Source organism: Convolutriloba macropyga, chromosome 9, assembly GCF_964194025.1.
Source record: "Convolutriloba macropyga chromosome 9, txConMacr16.3, whole genome shotgun sequence".
Lineage (NCBI taxonomy): Eukaryota > Metazoa > Xenacoelomorpha > Acoela > Convolutidae > Convolutriloba > Convolutriloba macropyga.
This window is the reverse complement of record NC_134476.1, coordinates 26,437,591-26,449,948: the sequence shown is the minus strand read 5'-3', so window position 1 is coordinate 26,449,948 and position 12,358 is coordinate 26,437,591. Positions and strand designations below refer to the sequence as shown.

Here is a 12,358-nt window from a genome sequence, read left to right as displayed (position 1 = left end):
CATTAAAAAATCCGATCCTAAAAATCAAAAAACACTAAAAATCAAAGTGAAATTGCCGCATGTGAACAGAAATCACTAGCGAGAGAGGAATTTTTGTTCAAACACCATTTTCCCGCTCTACTTTAATTTTAGAGTTTCACGCCGCAAAATTTCACACCGCAAAACCACCCGCTTTTTCGCTCCACTTCCTGTTTCGGCGTGACCAAAACCAAACTGACTTCAAAGATCATGAAAATGTGTGAACAGATCTTTCAAAAAAATTCAGCGCCCCAAAACAATTCAAATGAATACAGCCCCTCCCCCGCCGCCGCCAAGGTCGGAGCAATTAGCTCAAACAAATTATGAAATTTTGGGGAGAAAATTATATTTAGACAAAACCGGTTTTTGGACACTATCAAAAAAGGTTTTTGGGGACGAAGTTCACAATTTCATTTTCAAAAGGAGCCTTTGGCTGAGAATCATGACATTCTGTTTTTGGCTCATCGTAAAACAAATTTTTGATTTCCTTAAACAGCAAACTGATTTGGAATTTCTTTTTTTAGGTTCCTTTAACAAGTTTCCGCTTTTTGCATGAGTATACTTTGTTTCAGAAACGATTCAAGTCAGGAACGATGTCTTGAGTTTGAACAACCAATTGCTGCCTGTAGAGGTTCTTCAATTTGTCTTTCTTTCTGAGCACTTCAACGTGTTTTTGCTTATACATTTATTATTTCAACACAAAAACATCACCATTCCCAAACTGATTACGCTAACAATATATAGAAAACAACACTATAAAAAAATTAAATGAATAACATAAACTTCAAATGAATAGCATTACTTACACGAATCCATTCTAAATAATAGAGAACTCAACTTTTAAAAAGCAGGAACCCGCTTTCGACAAAGAAGTTTGCAGATCACTTTCTGACATTATTCTCTAACTAAACAAAGTTTAATATGAGGCAGAAAACTTGATCGTTTCTATAAAAACAAGAGAGCAAAGCTGACTGTGTACGACAAAAGTGGATTCATCAATTTCCAAAATTTATATAATTGGTAACGCTGGTTCTAGTCACGTAAAAGTGCAACCAGAAAAACTGTTCGAGATTACCTGCACAAAGAAAGATTCCATAACGACTCTGCTTTCCATTTGATAAGCACAATAATTCCATAAACATTAAAAATAAGTACAAAACAATCGATTTGCAACTGACAAAACTATCCGATCTCAGATACAGTTTATTAAACTCAAATTCCCTTCCCGATCACTAACATCTGCTTATATTTATGAGCTTGACTGTTTAATTATGCCTCAAAATTATTAATAACTTCAGCCGGTTAAAGTTCAAACCAATTCGTAACTACAAAAATAGGGGTAAAATTAACAACACTTGACAACAAACTTAGCATTTCGAGAATAACTGTTGCTTTCCAAAACAGAATTGAAGCGCTTACCAAGTTGTCAAAAAGTTTTCCTTTCTTGGCATTCTGATATAAATCCTGACAAATGCTTAAAACAACCTATCAAAGGGTTGAGCTAGTTAATACACATTCAAGTTTTAACTAAACCTAGTCTTAACCCAGGTAAGGCAGGTATATATTATGTGATTGAATTTGACTTCACAACTGTCTGTGTGAAATAAATCCCTATCATCTTGAAAACATTCATTCCGGTTAAAATTTTCGAATAGAGACTCTCGCTCACGAAAAAATTGAAAACCAAGAGGCAATAAGAAGCAATGTTTTTGTAGCAGAAAAGAGCAAATAGAAACCATACATGATCTCTGTTATAAATAAACGACCTCAACGACGCACAAAATAAGTCTTAAAAAGAGGCGGTTCAAAATATCTTATATCAAGCAATAATAATCCAAAACTGAAATCAATACCCACTGAGTAATATGGAAAAGATAGGGCGTTAATACGATAACAGGATAATGGTCAAGTTTAGCCAAATTAAAATCCACTTTTGAGTATTAACTTCTAACTCTGCCAATTTGGGGCTGCATGGCTGAAAGGTGGGAGAAATTGAGCCTGGGATCAAACATGAAACGCGATCTAATTAAGTCGGCTCAAAACAGGTAGTTCCCAATCAGGATTGACAGTTGCCGACAAGGCGTGAATAATCAACGACGAAGACCCAATACCTCTGAAGTTCCAAACATAAGCAGACCGACTACTTAGTCTTGCTAAACGAGACATTTGTTACTTTTAAACTCACCTAAAACGAAATGCAATAACCCCTGAAAGCAGAATTTTGCTGAGACTTGAGAACAGAAATGATAAAAATTTATACCAAAATGATCGGAAAATTTAACCAATACTTCAAAATTGAACCGTACATTGATGAACCCTTCCATACACATACAATCAATGCAAATTCAAGTGTTGATGTCCGCCATTGCACATAGCCTGCAGATGGCCTAAATAGCTGCGAAATGATCGTACAATATAGACAGCAACCGGTACCGAACACAATTGATAGAGTTGTCGCTACAATCTACAACTATCTTGAAATGCTGTTTCTTTTGAAAAAAAACTTTTTGCTAAAAATCCATTCATATACGCCGTTTTATGAACGCAACTTAATATAATCTACTCTCTAATTGAAAAATCCTAGAATATATGAAGTGATGACGGTCAAAAAAAATTGATAAACTATTCCTCAATTTTTTTTTAAATTGGAGCCTTTTCAAGGACTAATTCAATATTTTCAACATTTTTTCGATAGCTTTTTCCGACCCCACTTGTGGGACGAACTATCTACTCAAATGGGTTTTTTTGTTCAGACAATTTTGGCCGATCGACATATTCATCGTAGAGAAATGTGAGTGGTATCGTTAAAAAGCTCGTCCAGCGTAGAATATGGAATTAAAAAGATTTTTCTAATTTTTTACAGGGAGTTATCGAGGTTTAAACTTTTGAGAAAATAGAGTGAATTCCGATGATTTTTATTCAACTTTTTTGGAATTTTGACAGAAAAATTTCGCAAACTTTGCTAAAAATTGTGGTTAAAAAAGTCTTGTTGATTTTAATTTTAAGGACAGAAAATATTATCGGCTATTTCTATTCAATTTCTTTGTCAAAAAATCTGGCTAAACATTTCAAAGACTTTTTCCAGACTTTTTCATCAAAAACAGCACGTAATATGTTTCTTCAGTCCACTTTGATTAAGTTTGCAGGAAGTCCACACCCAAACACCACTAACACAATCTTTGTAGACTCCAAAGGGGACAATTTCTACTTCAAAATCCGTTGAGAGTGCTCTGTAATCAAAAAACTTTGCCGCTTTTTGCTAACTTTACTCGTTGATAATCAGGCTGTTAAGACGTAAATAATTTATAGTTTTTTTGGACATTATCCAATCTAATTTTCGCGAACTGTAGTTCAATCTCAGTAATGATAGAACCTCCATCTTTTCTACTGCAACTAAAGTGAATCTGGCTAGTGGTTTAATCTCCTAACTATTGCTTTTATGACTTCGATGCCACCAGTTTTCATAATTTTTTATTAATTTTTGGATAATTTTTAGTAATTTTGGTTCAATTTGAAATTTTATCATATTATCCCAATATTGACAGCTCTCAGTGGCTTAGAGAAAGCGTTAAATGGGTCGTAGATAAAGTTTTCAGAAAATTATGGCATAAACGGCTTCTTCACTTTCTTCAACTTTTCTGCTGAAATTTTGCTTTTTGCCTGCTCTTGTTGTTGTTTTCATAATCACAAGGCCGATTGTGACGTCCTACTGATGACATATGAGTGGAAAACATTCTTATCTCCTTATTGAGGCATAAATTTCCATATTTATTGACTTCCGTTGAGAGCTATTGAACGTAATGGCTGTTAGGACATTTAAAATTAACTTTTATAAATTTTCATGAACTGTAAGTCAGTCTCAGTAATGACAGGCCCCCTTCATTTTAATTGCAATTAAAATAATCTGGTAAGTGATTTCATTTGCTAACCAATGGTTTTACGAATTCGATGCCTCGAGTTTTCAAAATTTCAGTTCCTTCCCGTCACTTCCCGTTGGCTCATAGAAGACGTCCAATGGATCATAGATAAAATTTTCAGAGAAACTCTTATGGTTTAAAGGTCTTCGACACTTTCTTCTTGGACTTTTCTGAATTTTTGGTTTTTGGATGAATTTGTTGTTTTCATAATCATAAGACTTATTGTGATCTTCTTTTGATGACTTCTGATTGACAAACATCCTTGCCCTCTCATTGGGGCATAACTTAGCATATGTTTTATCTTCCGTTGAAAGCTACTGTATTTAACGTTGTTGATATAACGGGTTTTCTCAAAAATTTTGTGGTTTCTTTTATTTGTTCATGCTTGTTGATTTTTTGAATGTATATTGTTTAAAAAAAGAAGAACCTCATTGCTGCTAAAAATTTATGAGATTAGAAAAAGTTTAACTTAAAATTTCTTTTTCAAAGGCTTTCTCGCTCAAATTTTTTTGAATTTGCTTTTTTGCCATTTAATTCTTCAAGTAGTCGTAAAATGCTGACTGTTCTCATAGGCTTCTAATGGAGTATTGAATAAATGATAACGCTCAATGCACTCAGTTTATAGCGAAGAGTATTATAGTTTACGATATTGTTCGTTATCAAACATTTTTTATACTTTTTCAGTTTTTGTTCTTTTCGTCAGCTTGTAATTCATTCTAATCATTGAGAGGTTCCATCCAATTTCTTGTAATTCAAAAAGTATTTTTTCATTGATGTCATGAGTTTTTCATCAAAAACAGCACGAAATGTTTCTTCAGTCCACTTTGATTAAGTTTGCAGGAAGAGCACACCCAAACACCACTAACACAATCTTTGTAGATTCCAAAGGGGACAATTTCTACTTCAACTTCCGTTGAGAGTGCTCTGTAATTAAAACTTTGCCGTTTTTTGCTAACTTTCCTCGTTGATTATCAGGCTGTTAAGACGTAAAAAAAATTATAGTTTTTTTGGACATTATCCAATCTAATTTTCGCGAACTGTAGTTCAATCTCAGTAATGATAGAACCTCCATCTTTTCTACTGCAACTAAAGTGAATCTGGCTAGTGGTTTAATCTCCTAACTATTGCTTTTATGACTTCGATGCCACCAGTTTTCATAATTTTTTATTAATTTTTGGATAATTTTTAGTAATTTTGGTTCAATTTGAAATTTTATCATATTATCCTAATATTGATAGCTCTCAGTGGCTTAGAGATGGCGTTCAATGGGTCATAGATAAAGTTTTCAGAGAAAAAATTATGGCTTAAACGGCTGCTTCACTTTCTTCAACTTTTCTGCTGAAATTTTGCTTTTTGCCTGCTTTTGTTGTTGTTTTCATAATCATAAGGCCGATTGTGACGTCCTACTGATGACATATGAGTGACAAACATTCTTATCTCCTTATTGAGCATAAATTTCCGTATTTATTGACTTCCGTTGAGAGCTATTGAACTTAATGGCTTTTAAGACATTTAAAATTATCTTTTATAAATTTTCAAGAACTGTAAGTCAGTCTCAGTAATGACAGGCCCCCTTCGTTTTGATTGCGATTAAAATAATCTGGTAAGTGATTTCATTTGCTAACCAATGGTTTTACGAATTCGATGCCTCGAGTTTTCAGTATTTCAGTTCCTTCCCGTCACTTCCCGTTGGCTCATAGAAGACGTCCAATGGATCATAGATAAAATTCTCAGAGAAACTCCTTATGGTTTAAAGGTCTTCGACACTTTCTTCTTGGACTTTTCTTAATTTTTGGCTTTTGGATGAATTTGTTGTTTTCATAATCATAAGACTTATTGTGATGTTCTTTTGATGACTTCAGATTGACAAACATCCTTGCCCTCTCATTGGGGCATAACTTAGCATATTTTTTATCTTCCGTTGAAAGCTACTGAATTTAACGTTGTTGAAATAACGGGTTTTCTCAAAAATTTTGTGGTTTCTTTCATTTGTTCATGCTTGTTGATTTTTTGAATGTATATTGTTAAAAAAAAGAAGAAGAACCTAATTGCTGCTAAAAATTTATGAGATAAGAAAAAGTTAAACTTAAAATTTCTTTTTCAAAGGCTTTCTCGCTCAAATTTTTTTGAATTTGCTTTTTTTGCCATTTAATTCTTCAAGTAGTCGTAAAATGCTGACTGGTCTTATAGGCTTCTAATGGAGAATCGAATAAATGATAACGCTCAATGCACTCAGTTTATAGCGAATAGTATTAAAGTTTACGATATTGTTCGTTATCAAACATTTTTTATACTTTTTCAGTTTTTGTTCTTTTCGTCAGCTTGTAATTTATTCTCATCATTGAGAGGTTCCATCCAATTTCTTGTAATTCAAAAAGTATTTTTTCATTGATGTCATGTCGTACCTCATGTTTTGTTTGTTGGACAATACGTGCTTTCGTAAAATTTTGTAAGTGGTCAAAATTAGTGTTTCTTTTTCTCTTCTTTTAGCACATTCGCCGAAAAGTTTTTGTTTTTGCTTATTTTGGTGTTTTTTTTGTTCTCGTAGTCTTTTTATTGGCAAATCTTGTGAGCGCTGAAATGAGGCATGGTATTATGCAATTCAATTAGTAGTTAGGTTTTGTAACGATCTTTTTAAACTCAAACATCTGTTTTTAATTATCTCATCATTGGGTTGACAATTACGTCAAAAATGTAAATGATCTCGGGTCGGAACATCATGTGCGAACGCAAATTAACGAGCATCCTTGTTTTATATCTCCACAGAAGACATTAATCTGTCAGAATTAAATTTACTACGCCCCATATTTTTTAAAGGTTGTACAAATCGCTTAAAACTTGAACGCACGCTCATTACAATGGCTTAATATCTCATTGCAGTTGGTTTTTTATGAAAAAAAATTTAGCAACAAAACAGATGATATATCAATTGCTCTAGAACAGGCTAAACCGAAATGCAATAGAGATTGCATCCAAACTTTTTATTTCCAATTTCCTCCGTAATTTCGCAGTGAAAAAAATCTGATCATGATTAAGCTACAAAGACGCATCTGTTTAAACGCATCCACAAAACTTTCACGACAATAAATATTTCCATCCACGTGCGTGTATAATTTAATTTTGTTAAATGAATTAATTTGAAATTGTCTTAGATAGATTGCTAGAGCATGCGTAAACGTGCATAGCGACTTTTTGTGACAAACCCCTTAAATTAGTTCACAAGCTCCACTTAATAATTGTGTTTAATTCATTAACAGTATTTTCAAGTCAATATGTAGCAAAGATAAACAAAGCAGACTAGCGAGTCACGATTTATCATTCCAATTTCATCCCAAAAACCCTAATGATTGCTCTGATGTTCAGAATTGAAGAGTTCATTGAAAATTTGATTTTGAAGCCAAAAATCGCATATTCATCTGAGCTCACGATTTCATTCTCAATTCGATATAGAGCCATTAATTTTGGCAATATGGTCAGCTAACACTCTATTTTCTCGAAGATAACATGTAAAATTGGAATAATTGGAATAAGTAGCTTCTCAAAAACACAAATATCAGCATTTTTCAATCAAATTAATATTCCTGATGTGCCCGTGCACTCAATACAACCTCTTATTTGTCTGTCATTAGATATTTTTCCATCTTGGTTGAGAACCGAAACTGTTGAATTCATGTTAAATTGCATTTATTGTTTAAGTTCAGAGGGCAACTTCCATTTTCCATAGCTTTCACGGTTCTAGATTTGCCAACCCATTTTAATTTCCGTTTTTCTTTGGAAATATGCTTTTTAGTTCTCAGGCACTACTTAACTTCTCAGTGTTTAGCAAAATATTTTATAAAGCTAACTTATGAGCAAAAAAACCGGCTCGCACCATAAGAAGATCACGAGAGTTGCCACAATTCATAAACTTTTATTGCTCATGTAGTTTGCTGACGAATTAGAAAATTGAATACAAATTCAATCCTTATCTTATACCAAGCGACAGATTACACGCGCTGAGAAACATGATTGGGGGGCTTCGATTGAACTTAGAACTTAATAGAACTCAATATCATTAGAACTTGATATAGACTATTGAGTTATTCGAAATAAAATTGAAAAAATTTTGTCGTCGAACTTTTCATTTTTGGAAGTCACAACCGCTTCAAAATTTGGATGAGAAAGCAATTTAGATCACTGAAAAAAGAAGAATTCTAGCGTGAACAAGTCAGTCAAAAATGTGTAGACTATGTGTACACTACAATCAGCTTCAAGCCTCTTTAGAGAGCAATTGATAACTTCCATTTACGGTGCAAAATATCATGTACTCTCAATATAATGCAAAAAAGTTAACACCTATAATGTAAGCCAGTAATATGCAAAAAAGTAAATTTTATGACAGCTATTTATAGTGCATTATTGCTGGGAAAATCTTCACATAAAAAAATGTTTGATCAAAATCAGATTTCAAAACGCACAAGTTTGCGAATTTAATTTAAAAACCATCGCATGAAAAACATAGGCTCTGAGTCCCGAGCACCTACAAATATTTTGGAACACGAATTAACAGAACTCACACTGAAATCTATAATTCCTACGTACCTAGATTCCGAGACAGAGGTTGCAGTGAGTCATACTGTTCAAAATTAGTTAACTTGTAGATTATAATAACTGAGCCATAAATCATTAAAACTGGAGGAGCGCCACTTTGACCAAAACAAACTCTTTTTGTTTCAAATCACTCAAAACTACAAATTCTTAACAGTAAACTGGCGCATAGCAGGCGAGAATTTCCAGAGATTAGTATAAATTTTAAAGTGGGCAATCAATAACAATTCATATTTACATTTTCACCTTTCACTCAAAGAAGAAACATTCAAATAGCAGATACTTTTTCATTCCATTCCCAATTCACAAAACTTGGCCAAACATGAGCGGCGAGTTACTAAATATCCAGCTCAATTTCTGGCTAATAGAGGTTTACTCTATCAAATGAAACAAAATCTTTATTTTCCATTAAAGACGTAAGCGTTTATTTAGCAGACAAGCTAACCCAAGGAACAAGTTGATTATATCATCTTAAACAAATTTTTCAGTTTCGAAGTTGTAAATTTTGCGTTTTTCCTAAGGAATATAAAATAGTTAAAAGGCTGTAGCATAGAAACTCTTTGACATTGATCAGAAAAACAAATTTTATTTTAGAAGACTATTTGCGCTAATTAGACGCTAAGATTTTCCATTCAATGAATTGACATTTCGGCAAGGAAAAGGAATCAATTTAGCTAACAATTACAGCAATTTGAGAAAGAATCAAGCAAGTTCTGTTCAGAATGCTAAACTCTCGCAGAATTTCAGCTCTTTGAGTTACGCTATATGCACATTCTGCCACTCAATTCAGCTGGGGTAAAAGTGTTCAACACTCCAGCTAGACGCGGGCGCTTAAAAGCCCATGTCTTTATGGGAAATCAATCAAAACAAAGGAGTTAACAGTTTGGCCACAATTGTTTTTACAAATAAACCAATTGGGTAATTTTGAAACCCCGCAGAGAGTAACCTCAATTGATTTTTGAGGCTGGTTGAGGAGGTTTTCAAAATATCAAAACGGTGACTACAACCGCAGGAACAAAAACAAAAGATTTCATATCTATTTTGTAGCGCTTTTGTCACTGTTTGTATTAGCGTAAGACAGAAAAAGTTACTTTAGCTTCAATTTATTTACAATAAGACGTAAACAAATGACCTGATAATAGGTATCAAATTGCCCAGAGCGGATTTTGCGGATTTCAAAATGTAAACTTGTTCAATATTAGTTCACAGCACACCTTTCAAACCCGTGCACAAAAAGTAAGGGTCATACATACGTGTTTGGTGTTTTCCATTAATTTTTGTCAAGAAAACAATTCAATATAAAAACCAAGCATACAAACTGGTAGTAATATAATGCAAATAATGAAGATCTTAGATCCTTCTTGTGTAGAAGAATGTCTTAGGGAAATGTAATTAGTAATATATTTATTCTTTTCTTCTCACAGTCAATAAAAAGGCACCAGAGCCGCAAGGTACAAATAAGTGACAAAAACAGTCTGCTTTTTGTTTGTGTTTGTCAATATTGCACTGTGTTATTTTGTTGGTTTCCCTAAAAACGAGTGGAAATTTGTTAAGAGATGAATAAAAAGTGTACAAGCAGGCTACTAGTCAGATAATGACGCTTTCTCCTCTCAAGGGAGTTGTACAGCGTCAGATGTAATTATCGCGTTTAAAAAGACGTAAAACTGGTTCCCATGGTTAAACAAAAACCCGTAGAACTAACCAGAAGGAGCATTAAAACCCTATTCAATAAAATAGGATAAATAAACGTGCTACAGTGCTTAAGGTTTCAGTTAATTAAGCAGACATATTAGAGCCCTCTGCTATTCTATAGACGAAAAAAATAACCATGAACTAAAAAATATCACAAAGAACAGACCACAGTGAGAATTATGTCGCCTCAAAGGTACTTCTGGCCCATTCGATCATAAAATCCATAACTTCGAATCGCTTTGCCATGCATCAACAAAAGCCGTCATTGCTCCAAAATTGAAAGATCTTGTGACCCAATATTACCACACGGTTGTTATCGCCACCGAGAAGTTATCAACCTCCGAGGGCGATAACCGTGTGGTAATTTTTTAAATCAACACCTGTTGCGATCATGTTTGTTTTTTTAGACAAGTTTATCAAACTGTTTCCATCATTAGACAACGAGTTTATCGCCACTCTTTTATCGCCACTGTTTACTTAGTAACAGTGGCGATAAAAGAGTGTGATAAACTCGTATCTAATGCTGAAGTGTTTTTCCAGTGTCGATCGGGCATTAAAGTTTATTACACTGGCAGTCTATTTAGCTTCTATTATCGCAACAGGTGTTAATTAAAAATGAAGAAAACTATTTTATCACTGCGTTTCTTTAACTACTGTGGGGTGACTGAGGGGGCCAAACTTGGGTGACTGAGGTGGGAATAAGGACCGCCTCCTCACATCCTGAAATTGTCTCCTCACTTTATAGTAAATCATTGTAAGCATATTGCACGTGCGTCGGGGAGCAAATAATGTGCACCCACTCAGCTGTGTGTGTGTGTGTGGGGGGGGGGGGGGGAGGCACAAACGGAAAAAATCTGTTTGTTTTAACATACCCGCGTAAAGTCGGTCGAATTGCTCTCAAACGACAGGCGAGTTTTCGGCGTTAGTCAGATTGGGCTTAGGGATGCTAAAAGGGCGGTGGGGGAGCGGGGTGAATGTCAAGCGATGGGTGGAGGGTTGTGAGTGCCTGACGAATCTGAATGGTGAACGTAGGGAGTGTTTGCGCGAGGGGGGTGCGGTAACCGATAAGTGTCAAACTTTTAATATTAAGAACCGCCGGGCTCGGTTGCGGAAAAAAAACCCACGAAAAAAAACCCACTTCATTTTAGATAAGAAATAAACCCCCACTTTACCATTAAAGAGCTGCGCATTTAGCAATGCCTCGCGGGCCATGGCCATGCCTCAGCCGCCCGTGGGACTTGATATGAAACTATCACAACCGACCAAATTATCACGACCGAATTTCAATTTTAAAATGGGGTTTATTTTACGCTGGGGTTTATTTCCTATCTAAAGTTAAGAGGGGGTTTTTTGTTTCCGTGGGGGTTTATTTCCTAGACCCCATGAATTTTCCTCCTCAAAACAGTTTCGTTGAGTAGCATACTTAGAGACTAGTAGGGATGTCCACCGATCGCTAATTGTTTTTTTCCGTTTTTGAGGACGAAAAGTCAAATGGGTCAGACAAAAAAAGGTCAAGCGAAAAATTGAATAAACAACACCGCAGGACTAATGTTATTGTTACAAACTTCGTTTGAGAGCAATTAATTAATTATGGAAACCTATCTTGGCGTGAATTGAAGTTTCTTCAAATATTTCATTTCCTAATCCGACGTTACCATTATTAGTGTCTGTTTGTCATTAACTTGCTGTTTGTATACCTAATGATAAGTTACGTTGCGTTATGCTGATTAACATGTTACGCCTCTAACTGCTTATTTCACTAAAAACATTTCCGGAAATTCAGTGTTCTTTTGTTTCAAACAATTGTCAACAATTTGCTAATAATTTTCAAACTAATTGCTCTCAAACGATCGTGTTGTTGGTAGTTACTCGACTTGCACTTAGGGTAGCAGTACACAAGGGAGATCACGCAATTGTGATCCACAATTGCCTTCTGAATTCATGCCTTCCCATCAATACGGGCGTACTCAGCACTTCTGAAAATATTTAAGTTAAAAAGTGCACACCAGTGCCATGTCCAAAGGCTTTGCCCGTTTATCTTGTTTCTTTCGACGAAAAATCAAATGGGTCCCCAGACGAAAAATATCGCAAATAAATAACATGCCGCCGAAAAAATTGCCAAAACCATCATTCTGAAAAAGCTA

General features: G+C 34.7%; 1 protein-coding gene across 7 annotated transcripts in view; it reads right to left on the bottom strand.

Moving 5' to 3' along the window:
• The window catches only part of LOC142345689 (uncharacterized), a 70,195-nt gene that overhangs the window by 57,118 nt on the left and 719 nt on the right, over window positions 1-12,358 (bottom strand). The window contains exon 1 of one of the 7 annotated variants that reach the window (XM_075397929.1): window positions 8,517-9,008. The exons of 3 other annotated variants lie outside the window; for them this stretch is intronic. The gene's annotated coding sequence lies outside the window, so the exon portion shown is untranslated. Of the gene's footprint in view, window positions 1-824; window positions 911-1,093; window positions 2,169-8,516; window positions 9,009-12,358 lie in introns of those variants that run through there. 3 more of the 7 variants (XM_075397928.1, XM_075397927.1, XM_075397930.1) reach the window with 3 other exon arrangements.